Source organism: Pseudorasbora parva, chromosome 16 (assembly GCF_024679245.1).
Source record: "Pseudorasbora parva isolate DD20220531a chromosome 16, ASM2467924v1, whole genome shotgun sequence".
NCBI lineage: Eukaryota > Metazoa > Chordata > Actinopteri > Cypriniformes > Gobionidae > Pseudorasbora > Pseudorasbora parva.
This window is the reverse complement of record NC_090187.1, coordinates 28,957,969-28,983,883: the sequence shown is the minus strand read 5'-3', so window position 1 is coordinate 28,983,883 and position 25,915 is coordinate 28,957,969. Positions and strand designations below refer to the sequence as shown.

The following is a 25,915-nucleotide window of genomic DNA, read 5'->3' as shown; positions in this document are numbered from 1 at the left end:
TTATTTCAGAGTGTCCATTAAAGGCCTCACTCATTAAACGCTCCTGTTTTCAGTTTTATTAACTGAGTTTTAAATGGCTGCTTCACTCACCTGTAGCCTAATCGCTTTTTGAGTGATATAGGATGGATTAATCCACATGAACTGTAGCGAGAACATTGCTTCATTACACCGCAATCTCACAAATAGCATTATGCCAAATGTGATATTTTTCCTAGAATCAATTTTTCGAAGACGGCCACATAGGTTGTCCCAGGTGGTGCGCCTGAGAGTGGGAGATTATGCAATTCTGATGTAATAATACTGAAGTCTTAATAATGGAATTGCAGATATGCATGTGTGTGTGTGGTGTGTGGTGACTGTTTATCAATTGTGGCTTTCCAACATTGTTCCCCATATGAACAGTGGCTGGGCTGATAACAATTTTTTAGACTGCACAAAAAAACAAAACAAAAAACACAGCAGCTGTGACAGGTACTTAAAAGCAGGCATGCATATGAATACAGAAAGGAAAAAGTTGCAGCAAAATGGCACAGTTTCTATTGTAAACTTTTGTGAGTTGTCTGATGGCATAATGCTCTCAACAACAAATGCTGTCGCAGATGTTGGCCAGCAAAAAGATGGTGCCTTCTAAGATGCCTTGTGTTGACCAAATCTAGAAGCAGCACTAAATGTATACCACAGCTATCTGATTGGAATATCGTCCAAGATAGTGGTGGTATACATTATATTGCCAAAAGTTTTGGGACACCTGACTTTACATGCACATGAACTTTAATGACATCCTATTCTTAATTTGTAGGTTTAATATGAAGTTGGACCACCCTTTGCAGCTATAATAGCTTCAACTCTTCTAGGCTTTCCACAAGGTTTTGGAGTGTGTTTATGGGAATTTTTGACCATTCTTCTAGAAGCGCATTTGCGAGGTCAGGCACTGATGTTGGACGAGAAGGCCTGGCTCGCAGTCTCTGCTCTAATTCATCCCAAAGGTGTTCTGTCGAGTTGAGGTGCAGGCCAGTCAAGTTCCTCCACACAAACTCGCTCATCCATGTCTTTATGAACCTTGCTTTGTGCACTGGTGTGCAGTCACGTTGCAACCGGAAGGGACCATCCCGAAACTGTTCCTACAAAGTTGGGAGCATGAAATTGTCCAAAATGTCTTGGTATGCTGAAGCATTAAGAGTTCCTTTCACTAGAACTAAGGGGCCATGCCCAACCCCTGAAAAACAACCCCACACCATAATCCCCCCTCAACCAAACTTTACACGTGGCACAATATAGTCAGGCAAGTACTGTTCTCCTGGCAACTGACAAACCCAGACTGGGTATTTACATTTTATAACATTACTTTTGCCATTAATGGTAATAATCAAGGGAGTTTTTTGCATACATAAGGAGTCTGACAACAGCCTGTATGAATCCTGAAGAACATATCCAAGACGCTTGAAGAAACCTTCCTGCAAATCTATAGTACTGTGAAAAGTTTTAGGCACTTGTGTAAAAGTGCTGTAAAGTGAGGATGCTTTCAAATAAAATGTAATTAATAAATTGTATTTATCAATGAATTTATATTAACTATATCAAATCATTATTTGATGTGACCTCCCTTTGCGTTTAAAACAGCTTTTTGCTTGCACAGTTTTTTTAGGTAATAAAAAAATCACAGACACTCGATGGCGAGATCCGATCTCTGTGTGGATCATACCAACTCCTTGCGCATACAAAAATCTCACTGAATTATTACAATTAATGGCAAAAGGACTATTTGGAAGTGTACACTGATATTTTATTTCCTACACAACAGCAAACAATATACACCGAACAGGTGTAACATTATGACCACCTACAGGTGAAGTGAATAACACTGATTATCTCTTCATCACTGCACCTGTTAGTAGGTTGGATATATTAGGCACATGGACCTTTCGTCCTCAAAGTTCATTTGCTAGGAAAAAAAGAGTTTGACAAGGACCAAATTGTGAAGGCTAGACGACTGGGTCAGAGCATCTGCAAAACTGCAGCTCTTGTGGGGTGTTCCTGGTCTGCTGTGTTCAGTGGTGAACCGGCGACAGGGTTGTGGGCGGCCCAGGCTCTTTGATGCATGTGGTGAGTGAAGGATGACCGTGTGGTCCAATCAAACAGACCAGCTAGTGTACCTCAAATTGCTCAAGAAGTTAAAGCTGGTTCTAATAGAAAGGATAGAAAGGTCAGAATACATAGTGCATTGCAGTTTGTTGCATATATGGCGGCATAGACCAGTCAAGGTGCCCATGCTGACCTCTCTCTGCCGCCGTAAGTGCCAACAGTGGAAACGTGAGCATCAGAAATGGACCATGGAGCAATGGAAGAAGGTGACCTGGTCTAATTAATCACTTTTTTTTTTTTTTTTACATCACATGGCTGGCTGGGTGCTTGTGTGACGGTTACCTGCGGAGTACATGGCACCAGGATGTACTATGGAAAGAATGCAAGCCAGCGGAGGCAGTGTGACGCTTTGGGCGATGTTTTTTGCTGGGAAACCTTGGGTCCTATATACCATCTTAGTGAATACTTTGACACGTACCACCTAAGCATTGTTGGAGACCATGTACACTTTTTCATGGAAAAGCATTCCTTGGTGGCTGTTGCCTCTTTCAGCAGGATAATGCACCCTGCAACAAAGCAAAAAAAGGTTCAGGAATGGTATGAGGAGCACAAAAACAAGTTTGAGGTGTTTGCTTGGCCTCCAAATCCCCCAAATCTCAATCCAATCAAGCATCTGTGGTATGTGCTGAAAAAACAATTCCGATCTAGGAGGCCCTACCTCACAGTTTACAGGACTTAAAGGATCTGCTGCTAACATCTTAGTGCCATCACACCTTCAGGGGTCTAGTTGAGTCCATTCCACAATGGGTCAGGGCTGTTTTGTCAGCAAAAGGTAGACCAACACAATATTTGGCAGCTGGCCATAATGTTATCCCCGATCGGTGTAAAAACTGGCTTAAAACCATACTTTGTGAGAAAATACTAACGTGCCTAAGACTTTTGCACAGGACTGTATCTTATTCAAGAACAAAACAAAAAACTCCTGTGTCTATATTTTTCAATTTATTTACTTTAAAGGGGGGGTGAAACACTCAGTTTCAGTCACTCTCATGTCAATCTTGAGTACCTATAGAGTAGTATTGCATCCTTCATATCTCCGAAAAGTCTTTAGTTTTATCATATTTATAAAAGAAATATGGGCTGTACCGAGTCTTTCCGGAAAAAACCGAGCGCCTGGAGGCGTATCGTGTGGGCGGAGCTAAAGAATGATGAGCGCGCAAAGCGGTGACGTCCTCAAGCGTGGAGAAACCCATCTATCTCAGCTAATACAGATAATGATCCAGAATCAAATCTGAGGCTGAAATAAATTGAACAGGAGAAACGGCAACATCAGGATGTCCATCTCTGTGGTATGTACTGTATTTAGGGGCCTTTGTGTGCAGTTTATGAGGACATGATTCGGTTTATGGACTATTGTATGTGACTAGACCTTAGAGGTAGCAAGCAAAACGGTTTTGCACGTCAGAGTCAGAATAGTGTAACGTTATACAGAACAACAATGGAGTAACCGTTAGCGCATTTGAATGACGAAGCACGCGATCGTATCGTTTACTGATGTTTACTCATGCGACGGTAGCCAATAGCAGAGACATTTGAAGTTGATTTACTCACCGGCATCTTCCAAAGCAGGACCGCTCTGTCAAAAACACACTTCTTTGGTATGATTTGGTGAAGTCCTGTGACAGCAGTGACCGTGGAAATCCACTTTGCGACGCGACTGAAGCGATGCCTTGAAGCTTCCCGTCATTTCTGCGTTCAAATCGGTTCAAATGCAGCGCTGCCTTCCCGGAATGCTGTGCTGAAGCGTTGAAGTCGCTCGACGTCACCCATAGGAATAAAGTGGAGCGCGGTGCAACCATAGGGCGCGTCAGAAGTGTTCACGGACGACTGGATCTGCACCTGAGAGACTGTTTACGGCGTGGATTTCCTCTCTCTCCCTCTAGTTACGCGCACGCGCACCCTACCGGGAGAAAAGCCCGTACGGCCCATACAAGGACCTTCCGCTCTATTTAACGTCAAGTAGACCCATACTCGAAAAAAACTCGCCGAAACTTGTGAGAAACCGGAAGAAGTATTTTTAACACAGAAATACTCCATCAAACGTCCAACATTAGTTTTTGAAACTTTGTCTATGTTTAGGATGGGAATCCAAGTCTTTAAAGGTGTAAAAAGCTCAGTATGCATGAAACAGCATTTCACCCCCCCTTTAATTTTATTGTATTGCTAATTTGAGTATACTTTGTCTGTGTGCCGATGGGCATTTTCCAGCTAAAATGCATCAAAATCACAGAATTAAATGCACCCCAAGCTAAAACTACATGACAAATGATGATAATAAATGTTATAAATACATAAATAAAATTTTAACTGAGAATTGGACTGTGTTCAAATCACATTTGCATTGTAATGACACTAGTAAGCTTAGCCCGGGAGTCATTTGTGTGCTGCGTCACTCCTGAATGTAACTGTGCACGCTTTAGTGTAATCAATATATGAGACAATCAAGAATCAGAACTCCAGCTGATTTTCCCTTCATTGCTTCAATTTTTTTTTTATAGGAGCAGCAGCTTAAATTGAGACTTGTGAATAAGAAGGTGAAGACTCTCTACGATTTCTGAAGAGCCCTTTTGACAGGTAAATTAAAGACTGTTTGTTTTCTTCTTTAATTAATAAGCTATTTAATGCAAGTTTTAGCCCTTCCCGGGATCTCTGCAGACCTGACATTGCGGTTTCCTTCCTCAATACCTTGGCTCTCATCCCACATCCTCTCAGGAGTCTTAACTTCCCCTCTCTGTGCGTGTGGGGTGAAGTCAGGTTAGCACATGCGGTGATCTGGAGATGGATGAATCTGCCGCCGTTTGTTGGCTTTCATTTTTGCCACTGCAGAGGAGCGATTTGATCTTTCATCATTTTATTTTTCTATTCCTCTCTCCTCCACCTCTATTTCCATCTCTCCATCAACGCAACACGCTGTGTGTCTGTGTGTTTGTTTGTGTGTGTTTGTTTTTTTACCAACAAGTCTGCATGTCGGTTTTCGGTGTATGTGCTTTTTGTGTTTGTCTTGCAAGGTCACTGACGGAAAAGATTAAAAGCCTGTTGTTCCTCAGGGAAAGAACAGAAAAAAAGTCTGTCTGTCAGAAGGATTGACTCGCTTGTCATACACAGGTATTCTCTCCAGCAGTTTCAGTTCTCTCTCTGTACATGTGTGAATCACAGGCTGAGTGTTATTTTGGGTGATTCAGACACCATGCCCTTAATTTAAAGGCGATGTGTTTAATGATATGTATAAATTAGCATTTTTATAAAAATGTATTGCAATGCAAATTTTCAAATTTGGATCTAATTGGGATCAAATATAGGTAAAAAAACAGCAAATGCAGCAAATTATTTTATGACTTTTGTTTTGTTGTGATTGCACATCAATTTAAAAAATAAAAAAATAAAATGGGATTTGACAAGGTCAGGTAAAATTACAAACAAAAAAAGTTATCAGAGCAAAAAATATTAACAATAATGTTATCATTTTTATAATAAATGTATACAATTTATTATATTAGTAATATTTATATGATTAATGATTTATAATTTATATAAATATAATTTATATATAATGATTATTATCTCTGGGACCCCAAACGCATAGTAATCTCATCACAACATAATATAAATCCGAGGTGGAATGCGAGATGTAACATTATGATATCCACCAGGGTGATATGTAACATAATGAAATAATATTTTGAAAGCTTTTTATTCAACACTGACTTTTCAGTATAGCTTCAGTATAAAACCGCTAAAACATTAGCACTGACAACTTGCATGGAAAATATCTACACAGACACACAATGCACATAATGCACATTTGATGAGTTTATCAACAAAGCAGAAATTCCCATAACAAAAAAGTTAGCAACATCAAAATAGTTTTTTTTCTTTTTTCTTCACTTTAACATCTGCTATATCTGCCACAGAGCTCCAGTTTATCACGTGGTGTAAGGACTAAACTGAGCATGTGTGAAGTGAATTTGGTGATTTGTAACTAGTTCCTGATTGGACAGATTGCAGTTTTTACAACTGACCCGTGTTACAACCATCCCCTGTCTTCGTTACGACCCACCTCTGTAATTCCTATTATTATTAATAATTTAAAAAAAATCACCCAAATCTCTGGAATGCTTGATTATGATTGGTAATTGTTAGGGATGTGCGATATTGAAAAAAAAAAAAAGCGATATGCAATATCTTGTTAAATAATGTGATATTCAATATGCGATACGATATTGCTATTAATGTGTTTATTTCAATTATATTAAAACAATTATTTAAAAACGGAGAATGATACCATTTATGGGTAAGAAAGCATCGGTACAATTTCTGAAAGTGACCAGCAGTGTTTTAGCAAAAATGTAATGGCAATATTTAAATACCAAAAACTCTTTGCTTGACTTGATAGTTACAGTATATCAACCTAAAACTGAACATCCAGATAAAAAAAGACGCCTGAACTAGGGGACAATTATTTTTGTTATTTAAATGTATCTTTGTTATTAAAAATAAGAACTAAAAACAGTAGTCTTCACATGAATTAAATATACACTTAATAAAGCCACAAAGGTTATACAGCCAAGAACACTGAGTGATTTTCTCTTGTTCTTTTGTTGTTTGATAGACAGCGGCAGCTTTACTGTATTATCAGGTTTACTGTATTAGCCGCCTGTCACTTTAAGAGCTAATGCACGGATCCTATTGACACGCATTCGGCTTCTTTCCCCAACTGATATTGTTCACTTAAAGCATAACCGACTGAGTTTACATGAATACACATCAAGACAGCCGTTTTGACATAACTGTGTGTGTATCTTCACAATGTTGAAGTAGACTATTAAAATCATTCAGATATTGCGTGCTGTTGCGATATGCATATTGCGATATGCACATCTGCGATATTTAGATAATTTTGATATATTGCACAGCCTTAGTAATTGTTGGCATTTGTTGTCAGTTCTTTTGAAATAATGACCTTCGTCTAAGGCAGTCCGACCGCAGACTGGCCAACTTGAAAACCGCTTTTATATTTGCAGGTGGCACATATCACAAATGTTACATTTTAAAGAGGCTTTAGTCCACAGTGCAGGAAAACATTGCATATGATTTGAATGTTAATGATGTGGTGTGTTTGCACACTGGACGGTGGTTTTTCAGAGAAAAACAGATGATTTATAACCGAAAACCTTAGGACTGCTACACATGGAGTGTTTGAAGAATGCAGAGCACAAACTGTCTAGTTTTTTTTTTTTTTCAAGTCAGGTTATTTATTTACATTTTAGTTATTTATTTATTTTTTATTTGAATTTAACCACTGACAAGAAATGCTGTTTTCTGTTATTTGTCATAATCTGAGAGATGTTTTAAGCTAAACAAAATATGCGTGTTGTGCTTTCGTTGTGCCATTTGTATGTCTGTGATATGACAGAAACTACGCATGTTGACGAGTGCAAAACTTGGTTGGGAGTCATGAAAGTTTATGCTGAAAAATGTAATATCTTCACTGCAGCAGCAATGCCTGTAATCGCATAGTGGTTATGTTAAGGTTCGGTTTGAATAATATTGTGATTATATTTTTCTATAATAGCATTAGGTGTAGGGCCCATGTACTTTCACTTCTCAGGATGCATTACATTTTGCTTTATTAAAGGAAATTGAAAACACAGATGCAGGGGAAACATCAAACAGGTATAGAATAAAATCAAAATATCTTCACATCACTGAAAAGGGGTTTTGGTGTTGAAGTACTGCACATTAAGGAGAGCGTGTAAAGGCTTGATGTGGGGCAAAAAGCCTGATTGAGTGAACCGCATGTCCAATCATGGCAGACTGTCATTTCATATCTCCACAGATGAGTCAGAGCCCTTCTGCTTCGAGAATCATTTTGAAATCAGTCATTACAGTTTTACCTCAAGTGAACCAGCTGGAGACACCCGGTCCCTCCTGCTGTATTTTGTATGGATAAAGCTATGAGGAATTAAATTAAAATCAAATGGGATTTCAAGATGCAGAAGAATCGAGGCTGAATGCTTGGGGAAACGATTAATGTCCCTTTGTGCTGCCACTTGAAACAGATGCCTGTATCATTGAGATCTTCATGCCTCAGTCTTTAGCTTTGAGGTTGCCAGAATGCATTCTTTTCACATTTAATTTGTTTTATCATTTTAGTTTAGAATGAGTAAAGGTGTTTGTTAGGATGACAGAGACTTTTAAAAGTTAAAGGAAGGCTAGACAATTTTTTTTTATGAATATGTTTTGTTATTCCGACTCTCTTCACATCCTGATAGCAACCAATAATAAAAGTGGTCTAAATATTAAAATATATACCTTCTGTAGAAGTCTCAGGACCATTTTTTGGTCAATGTCCTGCCTGCTTGTCAACATGTATTTCCATACCTCCACGCAGACATCACACATCATCAGCACGTTCCATAAATATGTGCAGAGCCCAAAAAAAACATTAGCCACTTTTTCAGCTCCTCCTAAACCAAAACACTGATCTTATACTGTGTTCATGCCATGTGGTAACCGTTATTACTAGATGACAACCAGTGACATTCTCATACTCAGTAGGGCTGTGAATCTTTGAGTAAACAGCGAATCAATTCGATTCACGATTCATAGGTTTCCGATTCAAGACCGATTTTTGCCAATTCAAAACGATTTGAGAAGATTCGATTAATTCGATTAGATTATGCCTTTTTTAAATATGCATTCATAGGATTATTAAAATGCTTCCCCTACGTGTCTTATTCAGGGTGTGAATTGCACAGCAGCCTTCAGAGGTCAGAGTGGCTAGCGTTGAGTGGAGAGACCCAACCAATATGGCGGCGACGCTGGATCATGCTCCAGCACCTCATGGGGCGTTTACGAATATTATGTCTATGGTTAGTTCACCCAAAAATTCAATTGATGTCATTAATGACTCACCCTAAATTCGGTCCACACCCGTGAGACCTCCGTTCATCTTCGGAACACAGTTTAAGATATTTCATATTTAGTCCGAGAGCGTATCTAAGTGTATGCACACTTTACTGTCCATTTCCAGAAAGGGAATAAAAACATCATCAAAGTAGTCCATATGTGACATCAGTTAGTTCATTAGAATCTCTTGAAACATCGAAAATACATTTAGGTCCAAAAATAACAAAAAATATGACTTTATTCAGCATTGTCTTCTCTTCCGCGTTTGTGTTCAATCCTCAAATAAAGATTCAAACGGTCATAAATCAGTGAATCGATCAATGATTCGGATCGCCAGTGTCAGGTCATTTCAGCAGTTTGGTATGCGATCCGAATCATTGATCGATTCACTGATTCACAGCCGTTTGAATCTTTATTTGAGGTTTGAACACAAACAAGGAAGAGAAGACAATGCTGAATAAAGTCGTAATTATTGTTATTTTTGGACCAAGATGTATTTTTGATGCTTCAAGAGATTCTAATGAACTAACTGATGTCCCATATGGACTACTTTGATGATCTTTTTATTCCCTTTCTGGACATAGACAGTATAGTGTGAATACACTTGGATATGCTCTCGGACTAAATATATAATATATTAAACTGTGTTCCAAACGGAGGTCTTACGGGTGTGGAACGACATTAGTGTGAGTCATTAATGACATCAATTGAATTTTTGGGTGAACTAACCCTTTAATGCTGACTATTGTGTATGATAGTGTTAATGGCTACACAACCTTATTAAAGTGTTCCAGGCATTAAACATGCAATGCTTACATGGAGAGACTAAAATATCACACACTTTTCCAGCTACTCCTGAACTAACTTTCTTCACGGAATAGAAAGAAAAGCCCTCTTTATTCTCTTTATACAGAACATTTTCCTTATGATGATTCTGAAGTAGACACGCCAGTGTGTAATGTTGCGATAGTATCGGATGCAGTTTTAATGCGCCTCTGATTGATAGATAAACCACATGCTCTTATTTCAGTGTTGGTAATGTTGTAGTTACTTAAGCAGTTTCTTTCATATATTCAGATAAACGACATTAAGTTAAATTTCATATATCATTCATCAGAACTGTGCGTATGCATTTTAAATACTTACAAATGTGTTTGCTCCGTCCATGCAGTAAATGTGCATCCTTGAATAAAGCGGTGTTTTACTTCAACTGCTTAGATATGACCCATTTCTCTAAAACATCAGTATTTTATTTTATATAAAAGAGCTACAGCGCAGGGCATGTCTGTGAAGGAGAGCTGTCAGGGCGCGGATGATGCACACAACGCAACGTCTCTATTATTTCACGCATGTAGTAGATATAATCACGTTTATTTTACAGCACTGAATCATAATTGAATTGCTATTCATTCGATTCTTCATATTTTAAATAGAGTACCGACTGAAATTAACGATTAAAAGGGGGGGTGAAACACTCAGTTTCAGTCAATCTCATGTCAATCTTGAGTACCTATAGAGTAGTATTGCATCCTTCATATCTCCGAAAAGTCTTTAGTTTTATTATATTTATAAACGAAATATAGGCTGTACCGAGTCTTTCCGGAAAAAAAACGAGCGCCTGGAGGCGTATCGTGTGGGCGGAGCTAAAGAATGACGATCACGAACAAAGCGGTGACGTCCTCAAGCGTGGAGAAACCCATGACTATCTCAGCTAATACAGATAATGATCCAGAATCAAATCTGAGGCAGAAATAAATTGAACAGGAGAAACAGCAACAGCTATTAGTGGCCTGTCAACATTTGTGTGTCTTTACTCGCAGTTTATGAGGACATGATTCGGTTTATGGACTATTGTATGCGACTAACGTTAGACCTTAGCAAGCAAAATGGTTTTGCATGTCAGAATAGTGTAACATTATACAGAGAACAGCAATGGAGTAACCGTTAGCGCATTTAAATGAGGAAGCACGCGATCGTGTCGTTTACTGATATTTACTCATGCCACGGTAGCCAATAGCAGAGACATTTGAAGCAGTTTTACTCAACAGCTGCTTCCAAAGCAGGACCGAACCTTTATCGCTGGGACCGCTCCGTCAAAAACACACTTCTTTGGTATGATTTGGTGAAGTCCTGTGACAGCAGTGGCGTGGAAATCCACTTTGAGATGCGACTGAAGCGATGTTGTGAAGCTTCCTGTCATTTCTGCGTTCAAACCGGTTCAAATGCAGCACTGCCTTCCCGGAATGCTGTGCTGAAGCGTTGAAGTCGCTCGATGTCAACCATAGGAATAAAGCGGAGCGCGGCGCAGACTATAACCCACATAAGTCTTCACGGACGACTGGACCTGCACCCAGAGTGTTTACGGGCGTGCATTTCCTCTCTCGCTTTAGTCACGCGTGCGCGCACCCTACCGGGAGAAGAGCCCGTACGGCCCATACAAGCACCTTCCGCTCTATTAACGTCAAGTAGACCCATACTCGAAAAAAAACTCTCCGAAACTTGTGAGAAACCGGAAGGAGTATTTTTGACACAGAAATACTCCATCAAACGTCCAACATTAGTTTTTGAAACTTTGTCTATGTTTAGGATGGGAATCCAAGTCTTTAACAGTGTAAAAAGCTCAGTATGCATGAAACAGCATTTCACCCCCCCCCCCCCCCCCTTAAACGATTCAAAATACATGTTTTAAGATCGATGCATATGCATCATCAGGATTTGTAATCGATGCATCGAGAAAACGAGTAAATCGTTACAGATTTATGAGTTACTATGTCATCGACACTTTCAACGGCAAAAGTTGCTTACGTTCATTATTATTGGAATGTTATGTGCTTTGCGACATGAGGTAATTTAACAACGTCTCTTGTCTTGGGACACTTTGCAGAATCTGCTGTGTGCGTGGAGGCTTTGGTTTGGAGACGCTCTGAAGGGTGGATGGGATCTCATGCTTTTAAAGCTAACTTGTTATTGCTAAGCTCTTCGAAATTGCCTGCCCTACCTTTACATTTTTAGGCTGCTCTGCCTCAGCGGTCTAACATCGCTCGAAAATTATCGAGATTCCAATCAAGCCAAAGAAGGCTGGTCTTACTGTCACTGTCACAATGCAACGAGATTTTGTGGAGAGATGTAAGTATTAAGCCGCGTTTCCACCTAGGAACTTTCTCTAGGAACTAGGGACTTTGGGGGTGATACTCAGTTTGTTTCGACCACAGTAACTGGGTCCAAACAAAGTTCCAGGTAAAAAAGTCCCCCTCAAAATGACCCTGCTTGCGAGGAAGTACTTTTTCAAAGTTCAGGAACATTCAGGGTGGGACTTAGGCGCAGAACAGGTTGATTGGTTTGAGTTCAACTAGCAATTTTTGGAAACGCAGACAGCAAGTGGTCTGGGGAAAAAAGGTTCATGCGACAAATTGTTCCGGGTAATTTCGGTGGAAACTGTTTTACGATAGAAGTGTTCCACGACTAGCAGTAATAGACTAGCATCTAGTGATGCAAACTACTCAACTTTTTATGAAATAAACTATTTTGATTTTAAAAATATGCAACCAATCATGATTCATGTCATTCATGAATGTGCTGAAAAGGGAAACGTAATATTTTATAATATTAGACAATGCAAATAAATAGATACAGTATTTTATTTCATTACTACAATTAGGTATAACTTATTTTATCATTCTTATGTATTTATTCCCTTAAATCTGTTTTATGCCTTTATTTGTTTAATTCCATTATTATTATTATTATTATTATTATTGTTTTTTTTTTTTTTTTTTTTATGAATGCCAACCAAGCACAAAAGTGAAACCCTGATTTTTGTCTGCCTAGAAAAGGTCAGCATCATTTTTCTACCTTGTGTAATGTGTAGAGACATTGCTAAATGAGCGGCTCACAAAGCATTACACCCACCTCCCAATTCTTCCCCCACGAGGATTGTATTGGCACTAACTGTTAGACAACAGGTCTGTGGTGTCGCCTGAAACCGCTATGCTTGCTTTCACATCATGCTGTAGCCTATTGTTCAGAAAGAGCTCTTCTTTGCACACGTGTTATTACATTAATAAATGTTAATTATGAGTGAAGTTAAATTTCAAGTATCTCTCTTATATATATATATATATATATATATATATATATATATATATATATATATATATATATATATATATATATATATATATATATATATATATATATATATATTAATGTCAATTGATTAAACAAATTTAAAAAAAAATAATCACAGATTTTTCTGTCAAAAATCGCACCCAACATTAAAGTTTTTAATATAGATTTTATGTTGTAATAATTTCACAGTTAATCTCCAAATTAATGTAGAATGAACGTCGAAGCCATCACAGTCTTCACTGCATAAATTATCATTTAAATATAGATTAATCCTAATAATTCAGTCAAGTGCTTTTCCCCTCTTTGATTTACATTAATGACATGCATCACAGGAGCAGGTTTATTAGGCAGCTGCGGACTGTTCTTGAAGGGTACGGGGCTATGGACTCCATGCTTTTAACAGCCTAATTTTTCCTGGTTTTATAGTTTTAAAGGATCAGGTGGAGATTTTAAACACACCATTCTTATCCCCTTTAAACTCTGTTTTGAGTCTCATTCTTTTAACACCTGATTCCTCACACAGTAAAATCCGGCCCCATTTCAACTATTGTTAACCAACCTAATTGGCTGATCATTATAAGCCGTTTAAAAAAAATTGCATGAAATATATTAAGAGACACCTTTTGGCTCTCACCACATCTTCACACAATGTCGTCTATGCCAACGTGTGCATTCTCGTTTAAACTCACCTTTAAAGCTTGCCAATAGGACTGCCAGATGGCCAGTGTAAAAAATGCTTGGAAGGTTCACGAAACTGTAACTGTCCTGACTGATTCTCTCGGATGCGTTTTCATAAAATGTAATTTTGAATGTAAATGAGTTTTATCTCTAAAAACAGATTAGCTTATAACGTTAGTGAATGGGGCACAGGGTAAGTGAAATTAAATTGCTAGTTAATACAACTAACAAGGCTCAAAATAGCCTCACACTAACACGGTAGCATAATGAGGGTCCCTACAAGCAAACCGAAGCATTGAGAACTTTGCAAGTGTAAAAACAGTTTAATAAGAAGATACTTTATAAAGACAGTCCATTACCCGTTTACAGAAAGGCGCCATCTTGGAAAACAGTCTTGACGAGTCAAGCCACGAACGATGTGCTAAGTAAGCTGGTCGATAGTAATTAAGTTTGTGAAATCTAATTACATGGACATTTTTTTTTTTTTATTAATTTATTTTCTCTGTTGCGTTCAGTGCTTTCTTCCGGAAACAACGGACCATATGAGATTCCAAGTCACAGTTCAACACTTAGCACAGCGTTCATGGCTCGATTTGTCGAGACTTTTTTCCAAGATGGCTCCTGTCTGTATACACGTAATGGACTGTCTTTATAAAGTATCTTCTTACAAGGTTCTCAATGCTTCGGTTTGCATGTAGGGACCCTCATTATGCTACCGTGTTAGTGTGAGGCTATTCTGAGCCTTGTTAGTTGTATTAACTAGCGATTTAATTTCACTGCCCTGTGCCCCATAGACAAGCGTTTTAAGCTAATCTATTTTTAGAGAAAAAAAATTTGTTACATTTGATTTTCATGAAGACTCATCCCAAAGATTTTTTTTTTTTATTTATCACTGGAGTTCTCCTTTAAGTAGTCTAAACATAAACATTTGAGAAAGAAAACAAATGTGTATCAGTATATTGCGCAACCTAAATTGTACATAGACATTTTTTATTTATTTTAAAAGTTTTTGTTCGTATACAACAAACGGAATTCCTATATATGTGGTGCAGTTTTTTGGTTATCCTCTAGTCTAGTGGGTTGAAATCTGAGGTATGTTGTGTGTGCCCGAAAACTGAAAAATGCTGCCGTTGGAGGTAGAGGAGGCATCAACACTGTAAAAAAAAAAGCATGTAAAAAGCATTTTTTTAACTTTTGTAGTACAATTGACTTTTATGTTTAAGTTATTTCAACTTAAATTATGTTAAACTGACTTTAAAAAATGAGTTACGTCTTGTATAACTAATAAAAAAAAGTTTAACATTTCTTAACTTATTTTGATGAGTTAAAACAATGTAAAAACATATGTTGTTATAACTTATTGAACATATAATTTTTTACAGTGAAGGCACATTCAAATTCAAAGTTATCTTCACTTCCTGTCTCCTGAGATGGCGCCTTTTGATCGATTTTTAAAGGCACCGTATATGTATCCTTCGCTGCCTTTGATATCCCACAATCCTATGGTTTGACAGTTCAGTTAAAAAATAAAGATGGCATCTGAATGTTATGGTTGGTGGTCAGTTTCTGTAAATGTTTGTTTTTGACCAATGTTTTCCATTTCTAATATAATTTTTAGTGCAAAATTACTATTGTAGTAGTTCAATATAATAATAATAATAATAATAATAATTTGTTCAATTTATATAGCGCCTTTCAAGGCACTCAAAGTGCTTTACATTGAAGGGGGGAATCTCCTCAACCACCACCAATGTGCAGCATCCACCTGGATGATGTGACGGCAGCCATATTGCGCCAGAACGCTCACCACACACCAGCTGATTAATAATATTCACTTAGTCCTTAACCCCCAGGAGTCGGCTATCGCGCCGGCGTGATAGGCTCGCGTTTTTTTTCTTATTAGTGCCAAAGAGACTCAAATAACTTTTTTTTTTAATAATTCAGGCAAATGTTATGCATCCTTTTAATCTGTTAAGTTTCTATTCTTTTTTGGGTACATTTACATTAAAAAGTAATTGTTGTGCTTCTTGCAAAATTAAGAAAACAAACACGATGTGCAATCTGCAGCCATCTCTGTCAAAGACGTCTAATCTGATTCTCTTCAGAAAATGATCTCTAACTTGGTGAAAACTTATCACACAAACATAAGACAAATGTCTAAAGGAATGTTGAAATGTCTGGTTTTTAATAATGTAAATCAAATCGCTTTCTCAGTTTTGCTGTAGATCATTAAACCGTTATGCTGCCTGAGTAGCCTGTCCAAAATCTGTTTCGTGAGGTACCTTTGTGCGCAAATGTTGCCGGCAAAGTCATTACTTAATAGGGCAGCGAGGCAACAGCTGCTTAAGTATTCGGACGCAGCCCACGAGTGAGTCGATTATATAAAGTTCAGACAAAGAAGCCAGCTGAATATGCACGCACGAGGTTTACCTGAGGCTGCAGAAACCGCAAAATTGTATTTCTTCATGTCTATATATCTTTCTTCATGGGTCAAAGATTTGTGGTATTAGCCTACCACATAGCAATTACCAGGATCACACACACACTTAATCATTTTATTTATTAACCCAGTGAGGATGAATGTTGCTAGTAAAGTAGTGGTGTATTACATTAGCAAATTGTATTAGCCTTTTTTGAATAAATACTTTGTGGAAGCACGTTTGTAACTCCTGTAAGACATCGTTTTATTATTTCTGAATATTTGTCTACATCTACATCATTTGCATAAAACATCTGATTGGATAAGTCTCAGTCAAATATGTGTCTTAAAGGTTTGGGAAATTGGAGTAGCTCAAACCTTCCAGTGCGCTAATTGATTTCTGCTGAGTGCTTTTGAACTGCCTTTTAGATTTTCTCATGAAGTGCTTTGATGTATTGGGCAGTGCAGCGATTCATCAAAATCAATCGAAGGGCCTTCACAACATTTGTAACTGACTGGATTTAGCTTATGGGGTCACCAGTTGATGAGCCTTGATTTGGTCTGGATGTGTCACTCATTGGTTTGATGTGTTTTATTAGATTTCTTCTGTCAGCTTTGATCTTAGACAGAATGTGGAGATACTGAGTGAAATCTGGAAATTTGTGGAATGACTTCACCAATATAAAACAGCCAGACATTTCCAGTGTGCTGCCATGCAGTTGTCGGAATACGTGCGTGTTTGGGGTAAAAAAGTCTTAGGCATAGTGAAAATACTTCCATTTAAAATATTTTTAATTGATTTTCTTTTCTTTGAAAAATTTGATTGTACTAATCGTGTGTATATGTACAAATATACAGCTCTGGAAAAGAAATGAACAGACTACTTAACCCAATAAATCAATGTTAAGGGGTCTCTCTTTTTTCCAGAGCTGTATTAAAGGGCGGATGAATTGAGAAATCAACTTTCCCTTGAGCTTTTGATATATAAAAGGTCATGATAATATAAGATTTTGCTGTAAGTTTCAGAGCTGAAAACGTCCTTTTAGTCAAAGAAAAGCTTTTATAGACACCATGCCCAGAAAGCGATCGTGAGCTTCATCCTTACGTCATCGCGTGACTAAACACACACCTCTACAGAAAGTCTAATCCAGTGGCCTCACCTACCGACTCACGGAGCTGATCGGCTCACAAGCCAGCAGCAATAAACTTGTGGGAGAAGATAGCAGGATATTGTGGAAGAACACAATCGCTGCATAAGCTTCCTTCGGATCATAATATTAGGAATGTGTGAGCTCACGTGGGGAAGACTTGTGTGCTCGCTTCATTTCACTGCAGAATCGTTTGTAAAGAAGTCTCAAGTGCTGGATTTGCAGACACAATGGTATGCCTTCTTTATTGGATCTGACAGGAATGGTGCAACAAACTTATGTGAGTAAAACACATTTTTTATATGTAGGCTGTGTATTTTCCAGACAGGCTACCAAAAATTTACATCTGTCAGCTGAAATTATTTCTTGATCTGGGTGCGTACTGGCCGTGTATGTGTGTGTGTGTTCACGCTTATATTGACCGATCGTGCGGGCCATGTAATACAGAAATAATATTCCAATCAATCGCGGATGGATGAAAAATAAATCATTGTGTTTGCTTGTTAAAGATGTTTATAGCCCTGTGGTCGAGAGAATCTTTGCAGTTGCCGCTTTCAAAATAATCTTTCCCTCATGTAAACTGAACTGACAGGGCTAGATATGACAGCGGAGCTGAAGCTCATTAAATATGCAAATCTTATTCAATCCTAGCCGTGGGCGTTTGCTTCCAAATATCCAGTGCGGCACGCCCATCAAAACCCAGCGTTCGGAAGACAGCCTCAAAACCAGTGTAGAAAATAGCCTATTACTTATTAGTGATGATGTTTTTGAATGTAAAAACCACACAAACAGTATATAAAAAAAGCCAGTTCATGACACCTTTAATGTTTTGTTTGAGATGTATTTGAATGGAGATCAAAAATACAGTATAAACAGTTGTGTCAATATCATTACAATTTTAAATAAAACTCTTTTTTTAATATAAAAATAACATTTTAGTCATACTCAGTTTGCTTCTATACATACTAATGATTATTTTATGCAAGATCTCCATGTTAATAGTTTATTTGTTTTAACCTGCTATGGAATGTGACATCGTTTTCCTTTAATCATTTAAGTGAACTGATTGCAAAGTCTGGCAATTAAACCCTTTCATTAAGTTGCACCATATTGAAAAGCTCAGATCATATCTGCTCAGAAATGACGTCAGTCACGTCAAGTGATCAAGCGCACATTGAAAGCAGTATATCAACTATGTTCTGAGTGGTCAGCTATGACTCTTTTATACGTCTTATTATAGGTTTTCAATTCCCTGCCACCCCCTCCTTGCCAAGTTTAATTTGTTCTTAATAGATTTAATAAGCTTTAGAACACGGTCGGGTCAGACCCAGCAGAATAATTATGACGCGGCTGGTTGGTGATAACAGTGGAGCCGACGTGTACGATTGAACCCTGCTCGCCCTGTGGTGATGGAGATGGAAGAATGAAAGCGCTAGATTGTCAGAATTGACTTACTGCTCTACTGATGTTATTTCTCTCTCTATACTCCCTTCTCTCAGCGTTATCCTTGATTCCATTTCATTGGCAACATAGAGAGCCATTGGCCATGTCCAGAGTCATCACTGTCTACGTCCTGATAGATTCAAACTGATGCACTATCCATCAGAAAATGTGTTAAATTGCCCCTGCTAAGATGGACTTGAATAAGGATACACACTCTAAACTGAGTGTCCAAAGACGTCCTTATACTAGGGATGAGAACAAGCATGCTCCTGCAAACCTTGAGCCAAGTGGATTTTAAGTGCAAGTTCCCAAAATTTTGTTGAATGTTCATGTCACCAGAGACATTCATAATATTCAATTATTGTGTGTGTGTGTGTGTGTGTGTGTGTGTGTGTGTGTGTGTGTGTGTGTGTGTGTGTGTGTGTGTGTGTGTGTGTGTGTGTGTGTGTGTGTGTGTGTGTGAGATTGTCATTCAGGGCAGGCACAAGTACAGACCTAGAATCCATGTAGCATTTCAAGTAGCAGTGAGAACGTACAGATCGGGTGATTGATGATTTCCACACTCTGAAAAATGATACCCCCCACTTCCCCCACCTCACCATCATACCTGTTATATTGCATTGCAAATTGTCTCTGCATTGGTAATGGGGTGAATAAAGCCATAAATCCCTGAATTCTTTTAGCTTGTAACAGATTTGTCACTGTTTGGTGAACATTGGGATCAGTCTATGTTGTCAAGAACTTTCCTTTTTTTCCAGTGTAGCATGTGTTAAAACACAAATTAAATTCAGTGTTGTGCTTCGTTTGCAGTCATGAATGCGTGTCTATGCAATCATTCTCATCAAAGAGAGATCTAGTCATGTGCCCACCATCTGCTCACTATACGAGGGACAGGTGTTTTAGTTCAGCATAAATGATTCGGAGCAGTTCGATGATCATTTGCACCTTTAAATCTTGCATTTACTTTATTTTTCCGCTCTCAGTTTAATGAGTTACTTCACCCAAAAATGCAAATTCTTACCCTCATGTTGTTCGACACTCGTAAGACCTCTTCGGAACACGAAATAAGATATTTTTGTTGAAATCCGATGGCTTAGAAAGGCCTCTATTGACACTATAAGACTGGAAAAAATAGCAAATGTTAAAATGCCTAACCAAAGGAACAAGGACTCTCTGACAAAACAAAGGAAATTAACATCTGAACTGTTCTTCACGCACCATTCAAGACGCCAGTCTCACCTCAGTATCAACTAATCTACATCTTTCTCTGTTGACTCCCTCCCCCCTAGCCTGACGTCGTCATATTCAATTCTAGTCAGAATATGAGTCTGATACTGCTCCATTGGGCTGTGATTATGGGGCGTGTTTCAACCGAACCAGGAAAGACCTCAATTGGATAGACCTACAACCAATCAGAGCAACGGAGCGACGCATAACGTTAGTTGTCAAATAACAGAATTTAACTGCACTGTGTTGCAAAGTCTGCGGTTTTCCCGAGGGTTGTTTTCCATGTCCATGGGTTGAATGAAGCAACATTAATTAGAGAACTATGAAGAACCCGGAGAACTATGCCTGTTGAACTATGCCTGTTGATCACGCCTCTTGTGGTCTGATTGGTTGAAGGACTATACAACTGTGTACAGAGTCATTTGAATTATGCCAGTTGATCACGCCTCTTGTGCGGTAGAAATGCAATGTTCAATCTTAAAAGATTAAGCTATGGCTGATATGGCCAGACAAACATGATGCATTTCTAGTCTGAAATTGTAGCTTTTTTATTTATTTATTTATTTCAATTAATATATTTTTGAATTTCTGTAATGATGGTTCTTTTGACATTGAATGTGGTAATAAAGAGTGGGTTAGTGCTTTAAACTTTATCCGTATGATGAGAAAGCTCACTTTGATAAAGCAAAGATACCTCCATATAACACAACATACATTTAATAATACTAATTAAATGTTTTGTTTGTTGTAAGATGCTGAAACGGAAAGCTGGTAGTTATATTCTGCTGAAATGAACGTAATGAACCAAGTGACTTGAAAAAAAATATTAGTTCAGTTTGACAAATAAGATTCAAAGATCTGAATCAGTAAAATGAGCTGAACTTCCCATCACTAATTGGTTTAAGCATTACCTAATATTTGGTGTGTGTATATTAAAATGTAAAGTGTTTATACATCATGGTAATACATATTTTACTATGTAAATACACACACACACACACACACACACACACAAACAAACAAACACACACACACACACACACACTTTGTTTTCATGTGCAACTTTTTTTGTATACGTTTTCTCCTCTAAGCCGTAGGGAGAAATGTGACCTGAACATGTTTTTGTGAGATTGACCCTTGTAGCATCTGATCTGGTAGTCATGTTAAGTTGTAAGGGAAATCTGTGGACAGTATTGGGAAAGGCTTCAGATACTTCGAAGTTATGATTGGAATACTAATGGTGGCTGAAGATGCAACCGGCTTTGCAGTTCTCACCCTTGAGACCAGTGCAGTGAGAGTACATAGCTGCATTAAGAGTGCTGCTACCTCTTGTAACCTTGAGGCTTGTTGGGAACTCGGTGCACAGTTTTGCTGCTGTGTGTTTAGACATAACTATAAATATATGGCTCTGATGGCCACCCCAGAGAAAAGTGAAGCGGTGTGGTCGATAAACTTCAATACTGCATGTTGGTAAATATACAACTCAACTATAGATATACAATATACATGATGTTTCCACCTCTCTAACACAATAGCTGTAAGTGCTTTTTCTGTCTTTATTTTTATTACATTTTTTACTTGTACACATCAGTGGTATGTGTACAATCAATCAATAAGACAATGCAAAAGATGTACAAGGTTTTTGACAGATTAGCTGTGCTCTAATACAAACAAAGAAATGCCTATGTATATATAGTATGCATTTGTCTTACAAGACAGCATTCAAATTGTCATCTAACCTCATAAGTGAGTAACTCGGAATGCTTTACAAACCAACTCTGCACGCCACACAAATAGTTCTCTGCTCAGGAGAATTTACATTTCAATATATTTGGTATTAGCAAATTTCCTGATGGCAAAACAAAATTTTCATCAGCCATTACTTCAATCTTCAGTCTCACATGATCGTTTAGAAATCATTATAATGTGCTAATTTGGTGTTCATGAAACATGGGTGTTGAAAACAATGTTTTCATGAGGATTCTTTGAACAGCATTAATTTGAAATCATTTTTGGTGACCATGTAAACGTATTTACTAACACTATCTTATGGAACTTTTGAAAAGGTAAATTATCTTGTCACTAGGGCAGAACCCTCATCTGTGTACCTTAAGGCTTGCCCACACTAAAATATTTTTAAAATCTTATCAGATTTGAAAAATGTGAAACCACAAACATGATGAGTTTATATGAGCTGGAGGCGAGTAAAATTCAAATGTCACACATCAGCTCTTTCTTATTGGGTATTGTTAAGTTTCACACATGGCAGTCTACAGATTGCATGTGCGTTTGTCATCGGGGTTCCCCCCACACAGCAGGATTTCTGATTGTAAATAGGGATGTCCCCATACCACTTTTTCACTTCCACCGCAGCTGTGGCTGTTTGCCCCTTCCAATACCAATCTGATATTTTTATTTTATTCTTGAACTAATACTACTACTGCTAACAAAATAAATGGAAAGTACGAAGCCAAAATAAGGGACACCCATTCATGACGACCCCCCCATGATTTATTAAAGAATAAATCATGAATTAATTATTTCAACTTGACAGCTCAACTTAAACCTTGAGAAACCATGAGCTCAAGTATGTGAATTTGCAACAGAACGTTTTATATTATTTTACATTTGAAGAGTTTCGTTGCAAAACGAGATATATCCATTTTGAGAAATGTTGGTTATTTGACATTATTATTTAAGACATCAACAGTCAAGTTCATTCACAATTTTTGTACATTGAACTATTACTTGAGCTCAGTGTAGGCCAGGAACACAATATTCTTCAAATCCAGGATATTTTTAATTTAATTTTATCTCCATAAATAAGTAAAAAACCATGCCAAACTGCAATATTTATCTTAACATTGTCAAACATCTTAAATTGGTTAAAAAACAATACATCATAAATATATGGAATAGTATATACAAAGATTGATTAATAATAATAATAAGATTCCGGGTTAGTTTTGGCCAGAACATACATCTTTTTTTTTTTTGCAAAACGCTATATATCCACCATAGGCTATATTATTCTACTGTAATACCATTAAGAAAAGCTTGTGCGTGTGTGCGTGCATGCGTGTGTGCGTGCGCGCGACACAGACCAACGTTACTCGCAGTCGCACGATGACCAAAATAAATCTTTGTATTTTTTCGCTCCCCTAAATGCCTTGCCCGTTTGGTCTTCTCCCTTTGATGATTTTCTTAAGATGCCTTCCTGACCGGCTCCAATCCGTCATCGAAATCCATAACGTTAAAATTGACTCTTAAGCTTTATTCTCTGACTGACAGACAGCTGTTGATCAGTGACGTAGCCTATACGTGAATGACAGCTCGCCTACAGTATAAACAATTAAATGGTAAACCTTTTTTAGTTAGCCTATTGAATCCTCTTTTTAAAAATATGTTTTTTGTTTTGCTATTATTGTTAAATCACTGAGCAAACTCGGAGCACTTCACCGGCGGTGACTCTCCTCGCGTGACATCCTGAGCTCGCGGAGCATCCTGAACGTTCTTTATCGCACTTTGTAAAGAAACTGGGCTGGCGGATATCGCGTTTTGTGAAAAAATACATTTTGTAGGAGGCTTAAAATGTACATTTTTAAATCTTATTAATGACAGCAATTCCCACATAGATTAAGGTACATCTAAACAGTGATTTCCATTAATAAAATCTAAATGTCAAAAATGGCGTTTATCGCGTTTTGCAACCAAACTCTTCATTTTATTCTTTTATTTATTTCTAAAGAACTCTTTAGTAGCCTATTTGGTGCACTTTAAAGGGATAGTTCACCCAAAAATGATAACTCTGTAATAATTTTCTCCCCCTCATGATTTTCCAAACCTGTACGAGTTTTTTTGTTCTGCAAAACACAAAGATAGATATTTGAAGAAAGTTTGTATCCAGGCTGCTTTGGAGGCACCAATGACTTCTATAGTAGGAATCAATCTTCCTCTGTGTTCAACATGACAAAAAGAAATGTATACAGGTTTGGAACAACTTGGGGGTGAGTAAATACACTGACAGAATTTTAATTTTGGGGTGAACTGTCACTTTAAGGAGTAATTCTGAACCAGAAATCACTTTTCTGAAAAATTGTGAAATAATCTTTTTTTTTTTTTTTTTACGTAAATATGTGTCCCCTTTTTATCTAAATGTTTTTTTTATGTCATAAACTTTATATAACAGAATTATTTATTATGTACGATTAATATAGCCTAGCAAAATTATAAATCAACAGTAATTAGGCTGTAATGTATTAATTAACCTGTATATTTTTAAAAATGTGATTGTCTGCCAAGCCCTGACATTGTATGGAATATTATATTTAAATATATTATCCAAAAAAACAATAGTCCTACCTTTAGAAACACGGATGTCTCTGTCAGCGCATGTTGCTTTAAGACAATCTGCGATACTGAAATGAGCCTGAGGTTCATCATGAGTTACTGGACAGACCAATTGATACCCTTTAAAAAAAAAAAAAATATATATATATATATATATATATATATATATATATATATATATATATATATATATATATATATATATATTTAGCCCTGTATCTGGAAATCCTCTTGCGTTCGTCTAAAGGTGGACGCGAGCTTTACAGCGCATGTTCTCGAGACTCCGCCGCTATGGCAACAAAGCCGCTAAAACTCAATTACGCGCAAATGAGCTTCTCTACTACTTATTGAGAAATTGATTTATTTATATTTGATATCTGTATTCTCCACACTTCAAAATCCTTATATGTTTATTAAACTATGTGTTGACCTATGACCTATGGACCTATGACCTATGGGACAAATCGCTTTGTCCTTTGCTCCATATTTTACATACACTGTAAAAAAAAAAAAAAAAAAAAAATTATATATATATATATATATATATATATATATATATATATATATATATATATATATAAAATATAAAATTTCGATGTAATGGAAAATGTTCAATTAGAGACCAGATTTATTTTATTTCTTTATAGTGTAGGTTTGATACGGGATTTTGTATCAAACCCACATTTTCTGAGCGTCATTTTGCTTGTAAAGGATGATTCTTTATTTCACGGGACGAGTGGCAACCCTAGTTGCAGCAAGGGAAATGCTAATATTCAAGCATTTAGGTGATGGTTTAAAGGCCCACTGAAAGTTTTTTAGTTTTTAGTGTGTTCCAAAACAAAATTCGCATTTAGGAGATATAAGCATTCAAAACTTACAGTCTCTTACTTCCGTTAAAACGAATTGACATCATCGCAGACTTCACCTTCTCGTCAAATCTTCTGTCCAATCAAATGCTCTCTAGAATCTAAACCCTGCCCCCTACTCTGCTGAAGACGTTGCAGCTGAAATCTGTCAGTTTTTAACACATTTACTAATTTCTACATGGTGAACAGCACATAGCACACTATATATGTGATAGGAAACGATTCAGTGTAAATATGCTTTCAGTTGAGGCGAATGAAGTCTGGTTTCACGTTACTTTCACACACCGCAGCAGCGCACACACATAGTCTAGACCAGAGCCGTTGATTAGAGACACGAGAGCGCAACACGGATCATATGCGCGAGTCAGCGCAGACAACAAACATATCGGACCCATTTGAATTTTGCACAGAATGCTGTATTTCAAAGCGATATGGAAGAGATTATGACTATAAACGGTTAGAGGAAACTTGCTTTACCAAACAGAAAGGCTCTAGTCAAACTGTGATATTATTAACAAAACGCTATTGGCTGTTTGAAAAAAGGGGAGGAGCTGCTAACAGCTGAAGCCATTTCAGGGGAAATCACGTCAACATTAAATAATGCG

The 25,915-nt window shown here is 37.5% G+C and overlaps 1 protein-coding gene across 2 annotated transcripts in view; it reads left to right on the top strand.

Annotated features, from left to right (window-relative positions):
- tspan9a (tetraspanin 9a) overlaps positions 1-25,915 on the top strand; it is a 324,934-nt gene that overhangs the window by 132,525 nt on the left and 166,494 nt on the right. For both annotated transcript variants that reach the window (XM_067420224.1, XM_067420225.1), the window contains one exon: positions 4,641-4,716. The gene's annotated coding sequence lies outside the window, so the exon portion shown is untranslated. The remainder of the gene's footprint in view (positions 1-4,640; positions 4,717-25,915) is intronic.